Genomic DNA, 25,788 nt, shown 5'->3' with positions numbered 1-25,788 from the left:
AAAGGTAATACTGACACAGTTTGCAATCAAACTGTGGAAGCATACTTTTTCAGTAAAATTAATATTTATGACATTTTAAAGTTACACGCATTCACACGCATTTTATCTATTTATCTTATAATTTACATTTAAACACATTATGTTGTTTACTCATAAACTGTTATTTTGACACTAAGAAATATTGCATATCAATTTAACACAAATTAAATTAGCTCTTAAATATGTTAAAAATTCAATACAAAATTTTAACAAAAACTTAAGACTTTTTTAACACTATCAAATTATTTTCAACACAAATACAAAATGTTTTTTACTAACGAGAATCAGCTGTGAAGATTGAGATCGTAAAAGATCTCTAGAAAAGAATGAAATGACCGGAGCAAGTAGTCAATGATCAACATGGTCAGACGTCATTTGCGTTTATTCGCTGCTTTTACTTACTTAAGCCACTGCATCTTTCGACATCCTCTTGACCATTTCATTCTGCAGTAATATGAGACTATTTAAAGCAACTGACTTTAATAACACTTACTTCACTCCAAAATTTATCGCATCGAATTTTTTTCGCTTAAATCTCTACGATCTAAAATCGATATTATCTCCTCCGCTATTTCTGCCTTTTTCTACTTCGGCGTTGAGTCTTGCATTATTTGCTTTTTCATCGGCGATCTCTCGCGATTCAGAAATCCTCTTTCGAGATTCGGGATACGTTCACGGGACACAAAAAACGCGTTGACTAATTTAAAGATCAAGCACTCGTATTAAGTGCAGCGTCTCAATGTTCACATCGAAAAGGAGAAGGACAATCAGTAAAAAGGAGGGAAAAAAAGAGATAGAGAGAAAGAGGGAGAGAAGAAGAAACCCGGCGAAGTCCCGAAGGACAATCGAGAAGAACGAGAGAGAATCGTCCCGGACGCGTCGCGAGTGACGAGCGCACTGAGGATCCGGGCGTCCCGTGCGATTTCAGCCGCATGCGCGATGCAGGACGCAGGCACGTCGCCGGCTCCCGAGTGTGTCCTGCTCTGTCCCGCCAGCGCGAATCCCTCATCTTCGCAGATCATCAGATCTCAGGATGGGTATGAGAAACGCGTGGACATACATATGTCCTCGGAGGATTCTACACTCGACACAAAACGCGGATGAATAAATCAAGGCAATGGTCAGGAAAAAGGAAGCCACAAATGAGTCTCGAGAATGATTAAGAGCTTTACTCTGATATCATGTTAAATAAATATAAACTGTCAATAATATTGAGACTTGTCCCCTAAGAGATCTGTATAGATTTTTATGATAGATATTAAATATATTATATTATATTTAACAGATATATGTAAATCGAAAAATAGATAGATTGTAGAATATTTTCACAGAATAAGCATGCTTAGTTATACATATATATACATAAAAAAATTCGTCATTTAAATCATTTAATAAAATCTTTCTCTCTTTCCGATTTCTATCTTCCGATTTAGCTATTTATCCTTTCTTAATGCTTCCCCCTTCTTTCCCCTTCTATTTCACTTGTACTTGTTCTTATTATTTTCTTGTTATTTTAATTTTTTAAACATAACGATCTCCTTCTGGCGAATAATTTTTCCAATTTTAATATGAATTGTGAATTTTATTACAATTGGAAACTTCGGACTTCTGTATATAATTCTTATATATGATCTAAGGGGGTCAGTGGTCAGACGCCTTGTGCGTTTCGACTCATCATTCCTGACTTATCATTCCAAGTTCGAGTTTTTACCGACGCCACATAAGGTCGGCTTGTTCTGATAAGGCTATATCTAATTATTTGATTTGCCTCAGGATCATGAATAAGCCAATATATTTTAGTCTTCGCAGAGAGGGGGCTGATCAGATTGAAAGCTTAACGCCCTGCTTCGAGGCTAGGCCCCGGGATCGAGTTGCTGAGTGATTTTTGTGAAACGTCCGGGGCGTAGCGTCTTGGCGGCACTCGAAGTGTTAGTCGACCAGTGTCGCGTGTATAGGTGACGCAAACTGGGAGTAGCTTAAATTACGAAGATCCGGCTGATGATCGAGATCGGTACCGCGGGAACTGGACAATTGCCCACGCCCAATGGATAGGATTTGCGGGGGTAGTGGTTGATAGCTACATGCTGATTAGGGGCCTCTGGCTCCGACGGATGAGCTGCATTACATGTTCGAGAACCAGCCTGCGTAACTGGTAGAGCTGGATGGTTGTTCGTTCCAACCAGTGAGTTGCTTGTTGGGACCTACATCCCGCGAGCACTGGGAGTCTCAGCATAGCCGCTGATTGGACGTATTCCGATCTCACGCCCATGGAGACCGTGTGAATTAAGCTTAATTGCAGGTATCGCACGTTAAACACTCTTCTCTCTTCTGACTTAAGATACAATTGAAAATTAAATGTGTTAGACTAATTCATGGAATTATATAATATTTTCAGTTTTTGAACAACCAACGTCTATCGACCTGTGCAAATCGATACGACAACTTAATGATTTATACAGTTGCAATGAAGCTTTTTGATTTGTCAAGATAGACTATCTATAATTATTGAAAGAATTAACATGGTGTGGATACTTCGAAGATTAAAGATTTTGTATAATTGTTAAATTGCGAATTAATATTGTACGACACTGAAGATGACCCGATAAGAGCTGAAACATTTGTATTTTACTTGTATTAGATTTTAATGATTTTTAATTGTTAACAACTACCATCCTGTTGCAACTCGTAGCTTTTTATTTAAAAAAATTATTTATTTTATATGTCCTTTTTATATACTTATATTATTACAACAATCAGAAAAAGATTTCCGAAACACTATAATTGTCTTATGTTTATGATAATAAATAATTTGATGTCCATTGCTGGACACGCTCTTTCTTTAATTTTTTACAGAATGGAAAGTTACTATAATAACAATGTCATATTTTGAACAATGTTATATTTTGAGACAAAAAATACAATGAAATAATAAAAAATAATAAATCTTATTCAATTAAAAAAGTTGTAAAAATTGATATCCTCTAAGATTAATGCATTCTTTTATAGCATTTATATGTATTATACATTTTTTTATCATATAAAACACTCTATATAAAAGGATTCACTGAAATATCTCGAAATTCTTAAGTTTAACAGTTTGACAAAAATATTTCAGATAAAAGTGGAACAAGAGACATACTTGGTCACGTTGTTTTTTTTTTCTAGATGGAGATGTCATAAGACACCTTGTGTGTGTGTGTGTGTGTGTGTGTGTGTGTGTGTGTGTGTGTGTGTGTGTGTGTATATATATATACATATATATATATATAATACACAAGGTGTCTTATGACATCTCCATCTATATATATGTATATATAAAGTGAAGATCGGATTAGAACTTACTATAGCCGCACGGACTCACGGATTATTTTATATTTTTCGAAGGAAATTTTTTATTTAATAATTGAAAATTTAAAGTGCTTCTCATTCAATATTTTGAGTTTCTGCGTTTACTAAACTCGCCACTGTATCTTTCGTCTCATATACATATATACATATATATATGTATGTATGTAGACTCATGCCGAGATATTGGTAATATTATTTTCATATTCCCCAGCTGTGCCTCGCCGATAAAAGCACAGAACAGAGTTTGCGACTCGAACACTATCGCCAAGGAAATTTCTCCATGAAGAAGATTCGACTCAGCCGACTGTTTGCAAACCGTTTCGGAGCGATAAAGGTCGTTGATATGAGAAATTATTCTGGGCAGATAGTACTGAACTATATATATATATATTGGAATGATCATCTCCGCTGTGAAGCATAGAAAATCATGGCACCAATTGATCAGCACCATTTTAATTTGATTAATATAAGAGCAAATCAGAAGTTTTCAGAAGATGCTCATGCGTACTTACTTTAGTGTTCTTTAGTGAGACGCATATGTCAGCAAGATCATCGTGCGTGTGTGTGTGTGTGTGTGTGTGTGTGTGTGTGTGTGTGTGTGTGTGTGTGTGTGTGTGTGTGTGTGTGGAGTTTATATATGAAAGATTACTTTGAAAGATTATAAAATCGCGTGATTGTAAAACGTGCAAAGCATCAACGTGAAGTGTTATGTGTCTAGATGTTGGCAAAGAAGTAAAAAAGGCGTTTCATTTTATAGGTAAAAATTTTTGTATTAAATGTATCAATTTCTGCACATATGTTAATGATGTAGGATATGAAAAATGTTATTAATGTTATTTTATTGAATGTACTAATAAAATTGAAGTGATATTATTTTTGTTTACATATCATTCATGTCCACATAGATTTCCATACATCGATAATACATCGATCGCAGCGCGCGCGTAAACGCTTCTAATTCGCTCAAATGTTCCAACTAAAATGGCGGCTGATCAATTACGGCCACGAATTTTCCTTGATGCTTATTTCAGTGTATATATAGTTCAGTGGTAGATAGTATCCTTTAATTTTCATATAACTGTCGATATTCTACTTTCCATTATAATTTTTATATAAAGAGAATCTTTGGAATAAATTATTATATTACATTTGTATATATAGAATTACGTACGTACAATTAATTTATAAAATTCATCAAAGAAATTATATCTCAAATACTTTCAGTAGGAAACGAGAAGAGTACAATAGCTGAATTGAATTGAAGTTAATTGGTCAGTATAGTGCATTTTTCAGATATCTAATTAAAAGTTTCTTAATGTCAATCTTGTCTTTAACTTTTGTATTTTGAGCCAATATCTTACTTTTTTCCAAAATAATTGAACGAGAATACATTCTACGCAATTTAGGTTAAGCTGTTATCCGGATGATATGATAATTGTTAATATGTTAGTATTTTGAAAGAATGATTATATAGAATATAAAATACGGAATAAATCTAACGCTGCGAAAAATCCGAGCGAGATTTAAATTAAAGCGTCGAAAAACAAGAGAAAAGTTTCACATTCGTTCATGTGCATGTTCAAAACGAAAATAATGAATGTGTATTCGCACGGTTGTATTTTTCAATTTTCGGATTTAATTCGAAAATTCTTGAAGAGCGAGATATTCAAATCACCTGATTTTGCTGTATCTTAATCCTGTAGTATTTAAGCGCACGAGCATTCATATTGTGAATGCCCGGCAATAAAAAACATTCGTAATAAAACGTTTGTTACTTTCTATGTGGCCATGCCTTAATGAAAGGTATAGGGAAGGAGGATCTGTCTTTTTATTTAACTGTGATCGAATTTCTAGTGAATTCGCCCACTTCTAAGTATTTTGTACAAATTACACGCTCTACATTTCCACACGTATCAATATATCAAAGGATGACGTTAACTGTGTTCGCGGTATCGTCCACAAAGCATCACATTCATCTTAATTGGTGGAACGCATCTACCGGTAATTACAAACAATTATAATTTGCATCACACAGACGCGCGTTTGAGTTAGCGTGGCAAAATATACATATTGTGAAAACAATGATGCGTAAAATATACATTTAATAAATTATGCATGCATGCGTATGGTATTTAACAATATAAATATGTAATAATTTGCAACTAATTTTTTTTTACGTAATAATCGTTTTTTTTGCTCTTATTAATTCTTATATTTATTACAAAATCACAAATAAGCAATAAAAAGTATTATACTTAATAAACAATAAGGAGTAAGCATCGTAATAATAGAATTCACACTCTTGTATTTATCTATATAAAAATTTTTTAATTTCCTGTTTAATCTCGTTTTATCACATTAAAATTAATTAAAAATATATGTAGCTCTATCGCTTAGCAAATTTGGAAACTCTCGATTTATTACATTAGAATCTTATCAAATTATATGCTCATGCCATTAGTATCATTAAGGATTGTTTCTTCTAAGCAATATTCGCATCACGACGTTGTAGCAACGTTGTAGCAACGTCGGAGTAATGAAATTCAAACTCTTATCTGTATAAAAAACGCTTTTAATTTAACTCATTATTTAATTAAAATTAATTTAAAAAGTACATATATAATTTTACTCGATAAATTTGAAAACTTCTGGTTTATTATTGTACATTCAAACTTTATCAAAATTTATATTTTATTAAATATGCTCATTCTATTTAGTATATTAGAGATATTACTTTTAAAAAATATTCGTATTCGTAGAAATATTAAAGTAATAAAGTTTACACTTATATAAAAATACATTTTTAATTTGTCCTGTTCAATACATTAATTAAAATTAATTTAAAAAGTATGTAACTCTATCATTCGATAAATTTGGAAACTCGGGTTTATCATTTTCGGACTTTATCAAAATTCCGACTCTATTGTATGCTTGTTCCATTTAGTATGTTAGTATGTTTCTCTTAAGTAATATTTGTATTTGTGGCTGTAGCAACGACGGAGTTTACAGATTGGTGTCCGCACACGCATCACTGCACCAGAGATGGGCGACATATTCCGGAACTAACAAACAAAACTTCATGTGTGACCATGGTACCGAATAGTGCAATATATTGCGATTTGTTCGGTCAAAGTTCACATAAGTAAAGGTCGCATGGTGTGCTTTATGCTGATGCATCGGAAACGGGATCCATCACGAATATATATTCTCGAGAGAAACGTCGATTTAGTTTCTCGGGTCAAGATTGTGAGAGGATAGTTATTTTATACGTAAAGAGATAATACGGATAATATAGTAGATGCAACAAATATTTGAATAAGGAAAATTTTTATTAAAAAATCCATATTTGTAGAAAATAAACATTAATTGAATAAAATAAACATTAATAATAATTTTATACAAGGAATACATTCTATTCTGATATCATAAACAAATAAGTTTCGCGTGTATTCCTGATTTTAAAAGTTTTCTCGATTGTGCGAATATTTTTTATATTTCGGCATCAAAATAATTAATTTTTGCTTATTTTTAAGATGATATATTTTCTATAATTAATATTCTTCATCTTTTTGGTATATATAATTTTTGAAAAATATGTTATTAATTATACAATAAGAAATTCAATAAGAAATTTAGTTAATTAGACATCGAATTGATGTCGAAATCATCGTACTAATATCGATTCAATAAGTCATTTCTCATTGGATAATATTTATCTTTTTAAAAACAAGAATTTTTAAAAAGTAAAATATATTTTCCCTGTATGAATATTTTTTACACTCATTATAATACAGTTAAAGTTAATCTGAAAGAATAATTTTGTTTTATCCCTCCTATTTTCTAGAACATTTTTTAATAAAAATATATAATCATGTTTCTTTAAAAATCACAGTACTGAAATTTCGAGCTGACATTTTTTATGAATATTACGTTTATTTATATGTGTTTATTTATATGTTTATTTATATGTGTGTTTTTTTTCTCTCCTGTTCTCTTTTTTCTGCAATATAAAATAAAAAAAAAATTCAATACTATTTTATCACATTTTGTTCTGTTTCTTTTTCGTAAATCCATATTTTCGATTATTAAGTTTCAGCTTGTTAAGAAACTAAATCGAATCTTTCCGCTCACATCCAAGCGAAATAAGCATACGTCTCCAAGGTGTCTGAACAAATTTCAGCGATGTATTGCATGATAAGAGTTTACGGATCTTAGATATCGGCCTAGGTCGAGTGTCAATTAGAACTTCAAGAGTCGTTGGCACGCAGTACAGTTAGAGCAAACGTCGAGCACAAAATGTAGCCTTAACTCGAAATTTTGTTCATATTATGTTGCACACTTATATGTAGGTCGCGATGAATAACGTTGATAAAGCTGCCAGGTTGTCGGGAAGAGAAGAGAAAGAGAAAGGGGGCAAAAGATTTCAGCTACAAGAGATTTCAGAAGAAAATGGCCAAGATAGCCAAGAAAGAAGATAAAGAGATTGATACGTTTAGAACAAAAAATTTCGCGACGCTATGTCGCCAAGTGGCGCGGTAACATTATCGTGTACCAACAAATATTTCATACTTACACGCGAATTTATCCTTGACCAAGTTCTCATGTGTCGTAATTATAAGCAGCTACAATTAAATGCGATGCATAAATAATGTTACTATAATTTATTTCTTTGTTTTGCATTGTATATTAAATGAGGCAAGATACTTTTAAATAAAACGAATATTGAAAATAAACATCATTAAGAGTCGATATATATATATATCTCTCGCCTCTTTTTTGTAATAAAAACCCATTTTTCGGGAATTCAGCTCATTATAATTAAATTAAATTAATTATATTTAAATGTATTTTTCATTAAAAGTAAATGTAATTATTTGCTTTGCAATAATTAGTTATTATTTATTGCGTATTAATGTGTTTGAAGATTGTGCATTGCGATTCTCATGATTACACTTCGGTCTTTTATCATTTTCTACATGCCACGTGCATCGAAGCCTGATACACGCGAAGTCTGATAAAAGCAAAGCAAGTACCACAGTTATGTGCCTAATTCAGTTAATTAAATGATTCGGCCGTAACAATTATGTCGGTCGACTGGTATTTCTACTACGATGAAATTGCGGTTTTCAAAGAATTTCTATGTATCTTTGAATGAGTGTATATGTATAATGAAATGTTAACTGTCGTACATCAATCATTATCAATCATTATGGAAATATTAATTATCATATTAATTATACTGATTTACAAAAATAATAGATTGAAATATTTCAAGCAAAAGTTTCCAAAAAATAATTTTATAATATTTTTTATCACCTTTTTTACTTAATTAGTTTCAAACTGAAAACAGACTATAAATCTTTTCATGTTTCAAAAATAAAAACAATCATTAAAAATATTTAACAATAAAATCTAGCTATTTTAATATAATGTCTCATTATATAATTTTATGATAAAAACTTTCATGCCAAGTAATTTTCTATAAAAGTGTGGCACATGAAAATTCTATTTTTATTATCTCGTACCACATAATTCAGTTAAATCTCTTTATTCATACAGTTCCAGTTTTATACTATTAAAATTTTGTACGAACGTTATTTCGCTCAGACGTACATTATTTTAAACCTATATACAACTGTTAGAAATAGACAGGCGAATGAAAATCGTTGATTGGCGTTTTTACTTTAATTAGTATTAATTTTCCAGAACACATCGCAGAAGGAAAACTTATGCTTCGACATTTGAATGATTTTTCGATTCTTTCTGAGGAAGAGAAGGCCAGGAATAAATGATAAAATTAATGGGAATTGAAATGCCATGGTTCAACGACGAGTTCCACTACAGTTAGTGCGCTTCCCCGAGGCGGTAATAGCAACGGCTCCGTTTGGCAGCAAAAATCTGGATAGCCAAAAATTGCATTTATTTGTGTCAGCATTTGAGATCGTTAGATTGTTCGCGACTGTTACAGTCGAGTGTCACAGTCGAAAGGTTCGATTGTAGAATCTCATAAGAAAAGGAAAAACTAGCTACAGGATGCTATACGTTGCGAATGGGCGCACTATCGAAATAATAAAAAACTTTACGAATTCGTTCTAGTTCCGGAAATTTCCACAACGTATTTTATTGGATGTGCGACAAAGAAAATTAGATTGAAGATATTGAACAAAGAATTTTAAAACATGAAAACCGATTTCTATTGATCACAGATAACTCTTTAAAAATTTTTAGTATAAAAAGTATACAGAGAATAATGAAATAATCTTTCGTGACAATAATTTTATAAATTCTACGAGAAATCTGAAAATTTGCACGCGCGCGCACACACACACACACATACACACACGCGCGCGCGCACGCACGCACGCAATTATTATCATCTTCCATATTTTTGTTCCATAACTTTCAATATGTATCAAATATAACAAACTTGAAGTTACTGTAACATTTAATATTTGAGTTTGTTAAAGTAAAAATGATTTAAAATCAACTAAAGAAGATATTATTATTATTTTATTACATTTTTTAAATGTGTGTTCGGCTAATTAATAAAATCGGTCAATATTTTCCTAAAAATATTGTACTTTCTTTGTCTCGTATTGTTTCTCTGTCTCTGCGTTTTATTTACTATTATACAAAATAAAAAATTAGACATATGTATCATCGATTGTTTATACAGAGGGAACAATATTTTTCCCATATGATGAAAAATTGACATACAGCGAATGTTTCAAATAAAAGTTGTAATACTTCAAATAGAATAACTCTGGCAAATATGCCGCGCTGAGATTTACGCCGCAGAAGTAAAAAAAAATAAAAGAAATGATTGTAATTTCCTTGCAACTACTCTGTTATATGCCTTTATGTTATATTAATATTGTGTTATGATTTCTTACTATTAATATTAAAATTACTATTAATATTAAAATTATTGTGAATTGAATCGATTTGTCACTACGTTGAGTAATGCCAAAATACAAGTATTTTGCTGTAGTATTCTTTGTTTATCTTGTATATCCCATCTGTTTGGGACATATGGCATTTTTAGCAAGCGAGATTTATATAAAATATAATATATAAAGTGGGCAGATTGAATTCAATGCACTAAATATAATAAACGCATTACATAAAATATGTACCTCATGTCATAACACTTGTAATATGGGAAGATTGTAATTATTATTTATTACTTCATATACATATTTATTCTTATTCCTTAATAAAACGCATTTTATTGTGTTATTTTACGATTTATTTATATGCATTATTTGTAATTTTTCATGAGCCGTATGTATTCCCTCTCTCCCTATGAGCCATATATCCTACTTCTATGGGATATACAGCAAAAATATAAAGATTTAAAAAAGTTCATTTTTTAATACGAAATATAAATATTTCAGATTTCCAATATTTTTTTCATAATAAAAGTAGACAAAATTTTTACTGATATAGTTCGTTTACTTTAAGCTTTAGTAAATAATTACTTTAGTAAATAATACTTAATAAATTAAGTTTTTGATAATACAGCATATAATCCTAAAAGTTGTCAAAATATTCGCAAAAAGAAGAAATAAACGAAATATGAGTTTAGCAATGGATAAAAGAACACGATTTTTATTTTTGCTTTCAAGTACATTTCTACATTATAAGATATGAATGATATTTTTATGAAAATTTTATAGATGTGTTTAAAATGTGTTTGCAATTAACAAATAATAATTGTATATATTAAAAGCATATATTAAAATATCTCTTAATAAGTGATTTAAAAATCGAATTTTTTTTTCATATGAAATAATTATAGGAAGCTCGAAAACTTTGTACCTTATTGTACAATCTATTTCCCACAACACAAACCGAATTTCTCTCTTTGATTTAATTGAATATTTGCATTTCCGTTGTTACAGAAATTTTCAAAATTCCTCGAAATCTAAATCCGAACTTTCAACTCCGGCCACATAAGCGCATTGGTGCCACTCGTGCGCATGCTATGTTATATGATGTGCGATTACTCGCGTGCATTACACGAAAAACGTGCAATACGAAAAGTTCAAACACGCCTCTTCTCTTTTCCGTAAAGTCCGCGATTCTGCGAATCAAACCGAAACGATTGCAAATATTGTGTTGAGAACGACACTGCTGCGAATCGCTGCAGCGATCATTGCATCACAGCCAGAAATGATTGAAAAGACGTCAATCGACGTTGAATCAGTGTCTATTCGGTGTTGATCGATCAATCATTTCCGGCCATCTGAGATGGTAAACGTTCATACTTAAAGAACTTCTCTTATGGTCTGTGAAATTCCGCAGTCATATTACAGGATAAAAGGTCAAAAGTAAGAATTTCGGTCCCTTTTTCCCAACGCAATAAGCAATAATCTCTTTTCTTTCCTTATTGTAACACTGACAATAATCGTGGTCTATCCCTTTTATGTTACCTGTTACAAATTATGGGCTATTATTTTATGCAAGATATTTAGTAAATATTCAAACATTATCCTAATTATCATTAAACAGATATTACCTCAAATATGATTATTATATGAGTATTTCAGATTTTAATTTTGATTTTATTTATGTGAATTTTATTTGAAGGATTGATTTAAGTCTTTAAATAGTTTTTCTCTAACAAAAATATCAAATATTTATAATTTCTAAAGCATTTTGAGTTAATTCCTAATTAATAATTAAGAAAACAAAGAATTTTTGTTAAATTTTCTAAATAAAAATGAATAACATAAATTATTCTATACTATTAAATTTTTAATCTATTATACTAAATTTAAAAAATCTAAAATGTGTATGTCAAAAAATAAATCCGAATTTTATGATAGTGATTATAAAGTTGCTTGAAAGAGAACAAGGCATCTGGAAAATTAGATTTCGCGCAAGATTGATAATAAAAGTTAAAAGTTTTCAAAGTAGATTGCAGTGAATTAAAAGAAACGAAAAATGTACAAGAAATAAAAAAACAAAACGACAAAGGAAATGGAAAAGAAACGAAACATTTTTTAACAAAAATATATAAATTAATGCTTTCAAAATTGTCAAAATTAAAATTTTCTTGTGTTATAATTCCTTTCAATTAAATGTTTATTAAAAAAATATGTACATGTTCTTCAATTTGATCGATATAATGCCAGATTTCCACAGTCGAACATTACTAAGTGTTTTAGTAACAAATTTTATTATTTGTCGGTGTTCACAATTTACGGAAATCGTGCATTTATCTAAAATCCCTGGTATCTCCTTGACGACAAAGTGCCAATTTGGAACACGGCCATTAAACCGGTCGTGGAAAAAGCACGAGCGCAGCACGATGAAAAGTAAAAAACAGGAAGCCACTGCGATTAATCGTATCTCGAGCTCGAACGACCGCTGCTCCACTGATTAATTGATATTGGAGTGAACACTCATTCGAGAGATACCTTATGTGAACAAGCGAGAACTCAAAACTCGCGTGTTCTTTCCACAAAAGTCGGCCACTCAGTCTGTACTCTGAAAAGACTAGCCTTCTATTCGTGTTCGATTCTTCCTTACTTTGAGGTGATTGTAATGATATGGCGATTTGAAATTTTATGTGTGAAAAAATTAAAGAGAATTAAAGAGAAAAAAGAAGAAAGAGAGAGAGAGAGAGAGAGAGAGAGAGAGAGAGAGAGAGAGAGAGAGAGAGTGATTATATTAAACTAATCGATCGTTCAGAGAATGACATGTTGTATATTCCTTCTAGAGCAACGTGCACGCAAATTAATAATGGTGTCATGAAAAATCAATAGAATATAATTAATTTCAATTTCGAAATGTGTTTACAAAGAATCGTGAAATAATATTATCATGCACGTACGATAAATACATGATAATAATGATGCAATGTATCTTATTACATTTTTATTCAGAGAGAAAATAATTTTTTAACTGTCTGACAATGTAACTTTCAACACTTTCAGCAAGCACTTAAGGTCGATTTTAAAGTCAAAGTCCGGATATTTTCCTTCCAGCGACATCTTTCCTTCTGTTACTCGATATTTTCTCATCTGTACTGTGAAATTAACGTTTATACATCGGCGCACGATATTACAGCATTAATAAATAATTAAAATAGCTCAACATTTCGTCTTCATTAAACCTCAATCTCGAGATTTTTTTGAGATTTGAAAAAAAAGATTTCTGCTAATAATGTTTCTCTACATATAATATCTAAACTCTACCTATTCATTTACTCGCTACATCATTAATTACAATTTACAATCTAGTTACAACAAGTACTTCTAACTGAATTTCTAATAGAAATTATATAATTATAAATTACTACATAATTCTAACAAAATTCATAAATAATTGTATAACTTTAATAAAATCCTTGATGAGCAGAAATTATATTTATAAATATAAATGTAAAAAGTTAAATATTGTGAAATGATATAATTTAACGGCTATATTGTTGGATCCAAATGTTGAGATATGTTATGCAAAACATTAACAGTTAAAATGTCATGTGTGTAAAAACTAATATTTTTCTAACATATTTAAAGATAATCAATAAGCCAAGTTCTATTTTTTGGAAACTTTTTCAAAATTAAATGCAAGAAATAATGTGAAAAATATCGGTAGTGGTTAACTCGATAATAAAATACGCCCTTTATACCTTTTCCTTCACCTTTAAATTTTGATGATATGTAACTAAAAAAACGAAAGTATATCATAAAACTTACGTGTTTCATTTATAATGCACCTTGTACGATAGTGTACTCTATATAATGCATAAGAAGTATAATTTTATGCATCCTCTGTGTAATGCGTACCTGTGTCATAATGCATGTAGTACCTAAAGTGTAAATGGGATGTTCAGAAAAGCGACAACGTGTGGAAGAGAATCCCGAAAAAGACGATTATGACTTGGGACAGTTTATCATACAACGCAAAAGGCAAAAAGCAATAATAAGATTTGCGGCAAGTCTCATCATCTGTGCATCAAACTTTCAGCAAATATTTGAAGGGTACATAAAATATACTTCCTCTACTAACACGGCGCTCAAGTCTCATTTTCTTCCTTACTTTACTTACGTAGCAATTTATTTAGAATTTGAAATATCTTCAGTAATTGCAATAGATATTTTAAAAAGTTGGCTGATCTTTTTCAATATCTTTTAATTACACTTATTACATCATCAATAAAAATATATAAATAAATTTACAATCCGTCATGTTGAATATATTTCATGTTCTATGTTTATCGATATTTCATAGCTTGATATTTCAAATGCCTGTATCGAATGGAACATGGAAACAGGATACATATAAACAGCAATATTTATCATAAATTTGTTTTCTTTACGGTACGCCATAACTGAATATTTTGACGCGCAAAATATATATATATATTCTGTATGTTTGATAAATAATAAGAAGGATAAATGAAGAAAATGAGTAAAAGAGGCGCCACGGTGACGTACGCGTGTCGGAAAGAAATTGAGACAGTCTTTCATCTCGGAATCGCGTATTTGAATAAATCGGAGAGCCATGATGTGCTCGTTTATCTTCATGAATGCAAAGTGATAGTTTTATTCTTGCATGCCACGTGGAGTAACTATTTGTAAGCAGCGCGTAAAATTGATATAAATATATAAAGTGCAAGAGATTAATTTGTAGTTCGTAGCTAAATGTAATTATCAAATATTTCAGTTCTTTAATTACGTAACAAATATTAAAAGCTAAGTTCATATTATTTGTCGTCGAAAGTGACGTTTCATTTTAATTATAATTATAATTAAATAAAATTATATTTATATAATATATACAGTAATAATAATAATAAGTAGAAATTAAATCAATAAAACTAAATCAAATAAAAAAAAGAATTCTATTTTCGGTTGAAATAGATCTCTTAGGCCCAGTTCTACAATTCCCGGTTAACTCTTAATCGAGATTCCTTGTCTTTCATCTCTTTCCAATTCTAGAATGAATAAGTTGAACCTCAGTTAAGAATTAATTGTGAGTTGTGGATAGAGAACTGAGACTTACTGTTTAATATTATTATATATATAAATTTACGCAAATATATTTTCCAATTCTATAAACTGCGTGCCGATTTGATGTCGGACTTGAAACACAATCATAAAGCTGAAGCTGGAAATAATATCACAAATTACATTGACCATCAACTTAATATTAATGATACTAATAAAATTTGAAATCTTTCAAAAAGTTGCAAAAAAGTTTGTAAATTTACGTATGAATATTAAATATTAATATTTTTTAAAAATAAAATTATTACTATATATTATCAAATGAAAGAAAGATTCCTGTATATTTTTGCTTTGATCAAAAATATACAATAATCTTTCTTTTATTTTTTTGATACAGTAATAATTTTTCTAACAAAGAAACACACCCAACGGTTTCTCTTCGATTTAAATGAGTTTTTAATATGTTGTTCTATTTCTTGACAAAAATAGAAGATAAATATTTTTTTATATCGGCTGAGTTGCACCTTAAAGAGGTGACAAACTCCCTTGAAAAAAATCTTTTTCTTTCGAAGCGAATATTATCGAAATTATAAGAGATAGAAAAAATTTTCCAGAATGAAAATTGAATAACTTCAAGAGTACTTTAGAACTATAATAAAAAATATTTTTTTTAATTATTTATTAATAATAAAAATTATTTATTTATAAAAAAAAATTTTTTCCGTAATTCTAAAGTACTCTTAATATCATTCGATTTTTATTCTGCAAATTTTTTTCTATCTTTTACAGTTTCGACGATATTCAATCTGAAAGAAAAAAAAACCGATTTTCTTCAAGGAGATTTCCATTCCTTTAAGGTACGATTTAGCCAATATAAAAAAAATACGTCTCCTATTTTTGCCTGTAGAACAACATACTAAAAGCTTATTTAAATCGAAAGAGGAGTAAGAGACAATTGCTCACGATCCAATCACAGGGTTAAAAAAAAAATTCCCTACGCAGAAATCATTGTGATTGGCAGTGGGCAATTGCGCTCCCCCATTTTCTTATAAGATCTAATGCAGCATCTTAAAAATGCTATCATACACTGTTAAATTCTTTATGTTAATTATACACACAATTTTTTTGAGTTATTTTTAATCATTCTTACAAGTCGCCACTACTTCAACATGTTAATTTAACCCAACATATTTTATTATACTATAATTATACTCAATTTGAGTTATTCTTGATCATTCTTATAGATTTAGCCATTATTTATACTTAACAGATTAATTTAAGTAAAACGATTGAGTTAAATAATTTAAGAAAATATATTAAATTTGACTCAAATTTAATTTATTATTTATTACATATGTTAATATATTTAGTACATATGTTAATATAATTGTTTACTTTAAAACTACACACACAGAAATAGATTTAAATTTAATTTTAACACGTCGAAGTTAAAAAAAAATATCAAAATATCAAAATATTATTTTTAACATTTTTAACATTTTAAATTTATTAATTGATTGGATTGGATTACTATTGCTCCTAAATATTTAACAGTAGTAAATATATGCTAATGTATTGAAATCTAGTATCTGTAAATGATAGAGATATACAGAATGTCTCAAAACTTCAAGAACGTGTGAGATCAATAAATCAAGAAAAAAAGTCTTGTAAGAGATAACGTTTTTGCTTCGTTTTGAAGAAAATCGCAAAAAAAACGTAGTTGCTTCGTTCTTATATCGTTTTTAACAATATCAACAAATTATTGAAACTCGAAGTTGAATTGTAAGCGGAATTAAGTTTCATCTATAAGGAAAAAACGGGAGAAAGAACGCGTCGTGATCAATCTTCGTCATGGGTTAACAAACAAAAAAAATACACATCTTGTGCTTTCTCGTAAAGAGGAGATAGTAAGAAAATTTATAGTACTAACGAGAGCCGAAAATAACGAAGGCGACAGTCTTTAATTTTCAAGTGATGCAACAAAGATTCTGTGGGAGTTAATGTCAGTTGTTGTGGCTGATCTTCTACCTATCTCGCCCGAAGAGACTATCATGCCGGATTGTTTTGAATGATTACATGATCGATTCATCTTATACTATTTATGAAGCACGGTTCGTGGAGACGGGATAATATAAGCGACTCTGGGGAACTCATGTGAAATTGATCCCCCAACATTTGAAAACATTAATTTTCCATTCAATTGCTCATCGTTTGCACATTTACGCACACTTTGAATTTTCGTTTGCACACTTTTAGTAAGAAAATTATTAAAAAAGCAATTTTGGGAAGATTAACTTCAATTGCCCTCCAACTTTGAGCAAATTGGATTGAAAAGGTCATAATCGATAAATTTTCGTTTGCACATTTCGAAACAATTTGATTTTTCATTCACATCTTTAGTTAAAAAGATACTCACAATTAAAATTTTGAGAACGGTAAATAGGTTCGCACTACTATGCTCAAAATAGCATGAATCGACAGGTTCTTGTTTGCACATTTCGAAACAAATCGATTCTTCATTTGCATACTTTTAGTTAAAAAGTTATTAACAAATAAGGCCCATCTTCACAATATATAGTTACCTAAAGATTAAAGGTTACCAACAGATTCATCAATGAAATTCATTCATGAATTTCTTGTTACCTTTACTGTTTAGTTAACTATATATTGTGAAATCGCCTAAATGATGTGGGGACCACTTCACATCATATAAATTATATTTTCATCTCGAATTCAACAGAAAGGGGTTTGAAACAACATCAATAGATAAATTTTCGTTTGTATATTTTGAAACAATTCGATTATTCGTTTGCACATCTTAAGTTAAAAAGTTATTATCAATTAAATATTAAATTGTTTCGAAATGTGCAAACGACAATCTATCGATTTAAACCTGTTTTAAACCTGTTTCTGTTAAGGGAGGAGCTTGAGTAACGAGTGAAAAAATCGATTTTAATCATAAATCGTTGGAAAGATATCTGAAAAAAATGTTTCTAAAGTCCTAGATCGGAATTCGAAATTATAACGATTTCACAAGCAATTTGATATCTGCGTGTCATGTATATGTATTATACGGATAAGCCCGTCCCTCCACTTCGTCTTTTGCACAACAGACTTTTAATTATGAGCCGGATTATATCAGGTAGATGTTTTCTTATTTGTATACAACATTTTTATTTGTATATGAACATTTGTGTATATGAGCTTGGAATAGCAGATTAGTTTTAAATATTCGAAAACAGGTATACTTTTCCATACTCAAATCTTTAAAGCATTTTTCCCTAAACCATGTTTTTCGAATTGGCGTGCAGCATAATTAAAAAAATGTTCAACCAATTGACTTCTCCCTGTGTGTGTGTGTGTGTGTGTGTGTGTGTGTGTGTGTGTGTGTGTGTGTATGTATGTATGTATAGATAATTAAATTTCCCTCTGCATGAACCTATTAGTTTGATGATATTATTGATTAAAATAATTATTATTATCGCACAATCAATGTAAGAATTTTTTGAAAATGTAACTTTTTTTTCTAAGGCCCGTTATTTTGTAAATTTGGCATTTTTTCTTCGCAAATATAATTGATCTAGAGCGAAGTATTATATATTATAATATTAATACTGAAATGACACTCACATAGAGCCTTAAGGACAACTAGAAATAATTTCTTATTTGACAAAAATGTATGGTGGAAAGAATTTATCTTATCGATGTATGCGCTACAGGGCAGATTTGTAGCCGACTATACATTCTTTAAATTTAATTGTAATCTCTCTGAAGAAGACAAAAAATTGAATCGAAACATGTAAGATTTTTTATTATATTGGTTTTATTAAATTAATTTTGTGCGCAAAAATTACTGCGCTTGGCTCTTATGCCGTTTCCTTTCTTAAGATATTGAGTTATAATACTAAAATGGATTTGAATTTTTGCTTTAGATAAATAAGCTTTAAATAAATAACAACAGGCGTTATTCTGCACACCGATTGCACTCCGATGCAACTTCTGAAATCTACCTTTATATTTATAAATATATACATTATTTAAGAATTTATAATAATAAAGAAATTTTAAAAAATGACCTTATAACTACTCTAATTCGAGATTAATTTTAAACATTCTAAAAAATATCAAATTTTTTTACATGATAGATAAAAATATTCAAATACACTAATAAAACTATAAATAAAAAAAATATTGATTGCTTTCAAAAGCTATAATATAATATTCATATATTGAGTGTCCTTGAATTTTCGATACAAATTTTGTTCTATAAGCTAAAATAAAAAAAAGGTCATAAAATGCTTTATTAAAAAGTTTTAATAAAAACAAAAAATATATGAAAAACAATTTTATCTTTAAATTTCTTGTTATAGGTATTTCAAATATAATTTTTATCATCTTTTTTGCAAGAATAGAAAAAAATCTTTCTATAAATCTCTTTCTATAAATTTCCTCTATTCTAAAAAAGATAATAAATTCAAAATTACATCGAATGTCAAACTTGTATTGACATGAGCGGGCGGCAATTTGAAATGCAAATTTAGGCAAAATTGTTTTTAAACATTTTATATGTTTATTAATTATAACTTTTTAATAAAGCCTTTAGAAACTTTTTTTTCATTTCAACTCACACTGAAACATACTGTCAAAGTTTATATGAAAAATTCAGGGGTGTATAATAGTGAAGATATAGAATTTTTTTATATTTTTACCATCAATATTTGCAAGAACAGTAATTATAATTCCTAGCAGTTCCATTTTCAACGGGAAATAATATTCAGAAAATACAGCATTTACAAAGCCTGTTGCATCAAAGAGTATGATATTAAAACAGAGTTTCTCTTGCACGCAATTTTATAATCAAAGCACTGTCATCCATAATTTGTCATGCTATTTCCCTTCGTCTCTCTCACCTCCTTTCTCAGCATCCTATTCCCATCATTCTACAATTGTGGTTTTTCTCGCTCTACCTCACTCTTTGTTCACGATTTATAGATTTCTTTGAATAGACTGATTTAATTATATCTTGCACACGATGTACGCATTTACATACATATATATGCGCGCGAAATGCATAAAGGATAGGGATGAAAGTTCATCTGCATTTATGTCAAAACGGCGAATGTGGTCACTAAATATCGGTATTCGCACAACGTTTCACAGCGAGTCCGCGTGCAACTATCTCGAGTACAATTGGATAAATAGATTGAATCGTACGATCTCTTGCGAATCTTGTCAATCGTTCAAAGTGCATGCAGCGCTATTCGCGGGATCATTACGTGAACGATGTGCACGCATGACGATCGCTTAGGTTCGCCGCCGCCAAGATTGAAAAGTATTGAATTCAATGGTATCGTTGATTGAAAAAAAAAAAGGATAAAAAGAATGCTCACAATCAGTCGTACGCACAGAGATGCATTCGTGCACGCAGGCAGAGACGAGACAGAAATTTGCGTGGGTGTGTGTACAACATGAATCGATAAAAAGAAGGAAAACAGCGAGCGAGAGAGAGATTCCTGGTTCTGTAAAGCGTATTATATACATGATATACCGTTTTATTCTTGTTTAACATTTGATGAACGATAAGGCTGAAATGATATATGCGCATTGCGCTTTACGGAACGCAGCTAATGAGAGATTTATTAAAATTTTAATGAAATATATGCAATAGAATTGTATTCGATGGGCGTCATGCGTGAGAAAATTTCTTACTATGCTTTAATTAATTACATCTGATTTTAGTTTTAATGAGAATCAATGTGCGTACCGCTTTTATGTCAAAATGTTTTGTTAATTGAATACCTAGTTTTCACGTGGAAATCTCGCCATACAAGATAATATCTCGCGAATATGAAATTTGTATAAACTTTTGCAAATGATATCCGATATTACTGATTAACTATCAATATAAAAGATAAAACATATGAATACAATTGAAGGATGTTATCACAAATATTATTATAATTTATAATTATATCATATCATGGAGAAAAAAAAATAAATTGGGAGATTCATCAAAACACTAAAGCTTGCTGCGCGAATTCAACATCTAAAAAAAATTGCCGGTTTAATAAATTACGCACGGAAAAAAACATAGCTGAAAATTTCATTGATTTAGCAAATCTATAGTCGTAATATACAGTCAATTTTCTAAGTTAAAATAGCAAAGTTGATAGCTGAATAACATTAATTTGTTAAACCATGAAATTTTCTTAGTTCTCGATGTTGAAGCTTCTAGTTATCGATGTTGAATTCGCATAGTAAATTATAGATTTGTACCATCCAATTAATTTTTTTTCCGTGTGTAAGCAATTATCAGTATGTTAATTCAACTAATTCTTTATTTGCTACAATAAAAATTGCTAATGTATTAAATTTTTTTTATTATAGTTTAAAGTATACGTATTTTAGCTAGTTATATTTTGTTAAAAATTTTGATCTATATATTAGATTGATTTTCGTAAAAAGTTATCTTTATTGTACAAATTTGCTATGCCATTAATAAATATGATGGTTTATAATTGCTAATTTTATACACTAAAATTTTGCTATTTTAACATATAAGACTAACTGTCCGTATATTACGGCTATAGATTTGTTAAATCAATTTTTAGTTGTTTTAACAAACCTTGTTTATCAATAAGAAAATAAAAATTTTAAACCATCTAATTTTACGAGAAACTGTAAAGTTTCGTGGATTAGCTTATGACTTGTTACAACAGAATATTGCATCAATATATTTAGATTGAAATACTATTCATAACAGAAGCGAATGTGGGCGCGTAGTGAATGAAAGCGAAAGAAAAAGCGCTATTTTCAGTCCCCTATACAGCAAATACTTTTGAAAGATAAAAAGCACGTGTAATAAAATTTTGAGAGACACGATGTGATTGAAAAAGTGAGTGCTCTCAGGCTAACAAAGTTACTTTTATTTAACGAAATCATTCGCTCACGCGTATGCGGTCATGGTTATTTAAACTATACAACACTCGATTATTACTTACTCGAAATTTCAAGCCACTTCCGGCAGTCGTTCTTATGTCTTACAATCCGCTTTGCATCTCATTTTCCTATAAAAGCTGTGCGCGCGCATCGACCAAATCCCATTCGCATAATCATCTTACACCGAAATTACGAGTCCTCAAGCTAGTTTCGCGCATAATATGTTACTGTTGGCCTCGTTTACTGTTGGACTCTCACAAATCACCGGCGGCAATGGAATTATTTGTGCGATGTAACATCCTTCTTCATAAGGAAAAATACGCGATGCTGTTTCGAGATGTTAATTATTACAAGCGTTAATTGAGCGCGACGACACGTGCGATCGTACTCTCTTCGTTCATGATCGAGTGTACTTTCCAAGCTGCTTGTGCCGAATAAAGTGAACAAGTGGGAAATTGAAAAAATTGAATTACGTGCAACGATTGTTGGGGGAATATTACGCGCCGGAATATGACGGCTCCCGGCTCTGCCGAAAAAAAAATCATCCACGAAATTATACATTAATAATTGATATGTCATTGACTATAAAAATTCATATTTATCAAATCCTTTCTCTCTGAATGGATAATGTATTTCACATACAATATTAGTATTAAAGCAGGAACTTTTTAGATAAACTATACACAATAAAAAATTAATTAGTAAATTTCGCAAATTTAAAATTCTCATTAATATTAAATTATTAATATTCCTAATAAAGATGTTTATCAAAAATTATTAAATGTTTTGTCAATTTAATATGTGATATCACTATTTTGATTCCGTTCATAATTGTTGTATTTCAATAAGGATTTCGGCAGTATAGTTTGCAGAATTATTAATATATAAAAATATGTATATGTTATATATAATATATACATATATATAAATAATATATAATATATACATATATATATACATATATATAAATTAATACAAAAATATTTAAGCACTAAAATCTGCTTAATATATATTAAATATTAATTTTATTGAAAAAATGCTCTCTCTCTCTCTCTCTCTCTCTCTCTCTCTCTCTCTTCCACACTTTGCTTATTAATTGGATTATACTATTTATGTCACTTTCTAATATTTTTAACATAATATTTATGTCACTTTCTAATATTCATTTTGTTAAATTAACATAAAGTTTAAATTAACATAAAGTTTAAACAGATTGAAATACGTGATATGTTAAACGTAACATAAATTTTTCAACTGAGAGTATATGAGTCGTGTTACGTGTAAAAAATTAAGCATCACGATAAACGTTACAACTTATCGTCAAGTATTATTCGATCGCATCGATAATAAAACACTTAAAAAAACTGCTCCAGTTGAAATGTGTACTTTGTAAAAAGAAACACACACACACACACACACACACACACACACACACACACACACACGCGCTCTGTGTATTTCATCGTTGATTAATTCTTTCTTTTTGTATGTTATGTACATTCATGTGATGTAAAACGAACGTATGCAAACTCCTGTCAGTGGCGGAGTCGACTTTAATAAGCCCCATTGACTTTCAGTAGACGCGTCCTCGCCTATATATGTACCATGTAGACCCTCTTTTTCGCGCATTTCCAGCGAGTAAGCGAAGCTGAACTTTGAACGTCTCACTCGACCGACAATCGTTTCCGGTACAAACCGGCTTAATTGCAAACTGTCGGAGTTCTGAGGAATCACTACTCGTAACTCGTGTAATCCATTTGACTGTAAAAAGGATTATTAAGTCGTGACTGGATGATAGATAATCTCTCAGCTGCGGGGCCTTTGTACGAGATGCATTAATTCCAGGATTTAATTTTGCGACTCGTATTCATTGTCCAATTATTTGACGTTATTTGACATATCATAAACACGATATGGTCAGTCACAAATTTTCTTGTTGAGGATGAAATATTTTATTAGAATTTGTACATAATATTCCTTATAATAAAATATTATATACATTATACATATAATTTTTTTCTGTCAAGAAATTATTTCTATTTTAAATCAAATACGATATTATAGTAAGATCGCGCGCGTTTTGCGCAGACGGCATTGCAACGAGCAAGTTAATCAAGCAAGGTTTGAATTATAGCAGAGTTTCTTGTTGCACTTCTCTGAAATTTACTCCTATTGCTGTATATCTATATAACTAGTATCGCGCGCATTCGCAATTTATTACTTCTGAAAAAAGTGTACTTAGAAATAATAGAATTACTCATTCCGATTCAACTTAGGGATAAAGTTGATAAAATTAATATCTATAAAAAAACTTTAATATGCTTCGTTATTTATACGATTGTTTAGTTATGTATAATAATTCGTATTTTTGCAACAACCACGCACATTATGCTGATAATTTTTAATTCATTACTATATATTATCAGAATAAGAGTGATCCTTATATCATATGGAAAAGTTATATTGACAATTAAATCATCATCATTTTGTTGCCAAGCTTAATTATGTTATGCGTTAATTATGTATGTGTCTCGTAACGTAATAAATATTTACTGTTTTTAAATGATTGTTTTTAAATGATTTAAATGATCTTTGAAAAATACACTCAACAATATGCATTTACCGGGTAATCTGTATAATTTCCTGCTATTTACATAATAAATCAGCGACTAATAGAATTCATGCATTACATTGCCACGTTCGACTCAACGATAATGAACTTTACACTGTGTGCTTGTTGTGGAGAGGCTTGGCGATCGCTGATAAATATGATGTTTCATTCGACGAATCGCTCGCTAGTTATCGTCGACCAAACTCGTTACATAAATTGTTGCTGTAGAATCGATCGAAAATTCAACAATGTTATATTCGCGTAATATGACTTGATAATTTATTGCTCGATATTGATCGTATTTGATTATTATTTGATTACTATTTTTATTTTATCACTAAAGCGTTATGCTTATTTTCCCACACGAATATAAATGTGATCTCGAGTACTTTATTAATTATGCAGACTTATTAAAGATATGCAGCCGTTCAATGAATGCTAATCATCGCGATATCATGGAACAATATTGTCGGCCACATATCACGCTCGACAAATTTTCCTCGGATGAAAGCGTTGTTTGTTATCACAAAAATTGCATCTATGTCGGAAATAATAATAATGATGCAGCCCGATCGCATGAATTTGAACAAATTTTCGAAATCACTGCGCACGTCCGCAGTCTTGCCGGTCTATCAAATAATTCGCAAGCAGACCGATAAATTCATTGTTCGCTAGCCATGTGACATCGATTTTAATTCGATATTCAACCATTAATGACGGGAACAACGGCGAGTTCTTTCGCTAACATATTAATTGGATTTCTCAATATCGAGCGCTAATAATATGTATGTAAAAACGATATATGGGAAAAAAAATAAAAATATTTAAATTTTTAAATATTTTTATTTTTTTCCCATATAAAATTCTATAAAATAAATTTCAATGTAA

The 25,788-nt window shown here is 30.1% G+C and overlaps 1 protein-coding gene across 2 annotated transcripts in view; it reads right to left on the bottom strand.

The window, feature by feature from the left end:
* LOC108687377 (octopamine receptor Oamb) overlaps positions 1–25,788 on the bottom strand; it is a 137,730-nt gene that overhangs the window by 44,761 nt on the left and 67,181 nt on the right. The gene's annotated exons all lie outside the window — the stretch shown is intronic.

The sequence above is a fragment of the Atta colombica genome, unplaced genomic scaffold, assembly GCF_001594045.1.
Source record: "Atta colombica isolate Treedump-2 unplaced genomic scaffold, Acol1.0 scaffold205, whole genome shotgun sequence".
Classification (NCBI taxonomy): domain Eukaryota; kingdom Metazoa; phylum Arthropoda; class Insecta; order Hymenoptera; family Formicidae; genus Atta; species Atta colombica.
Note: the sequence above shows the minus strand (reverse complement) of the source record. Positions and strands in the feature narration are given on the sequence as shown.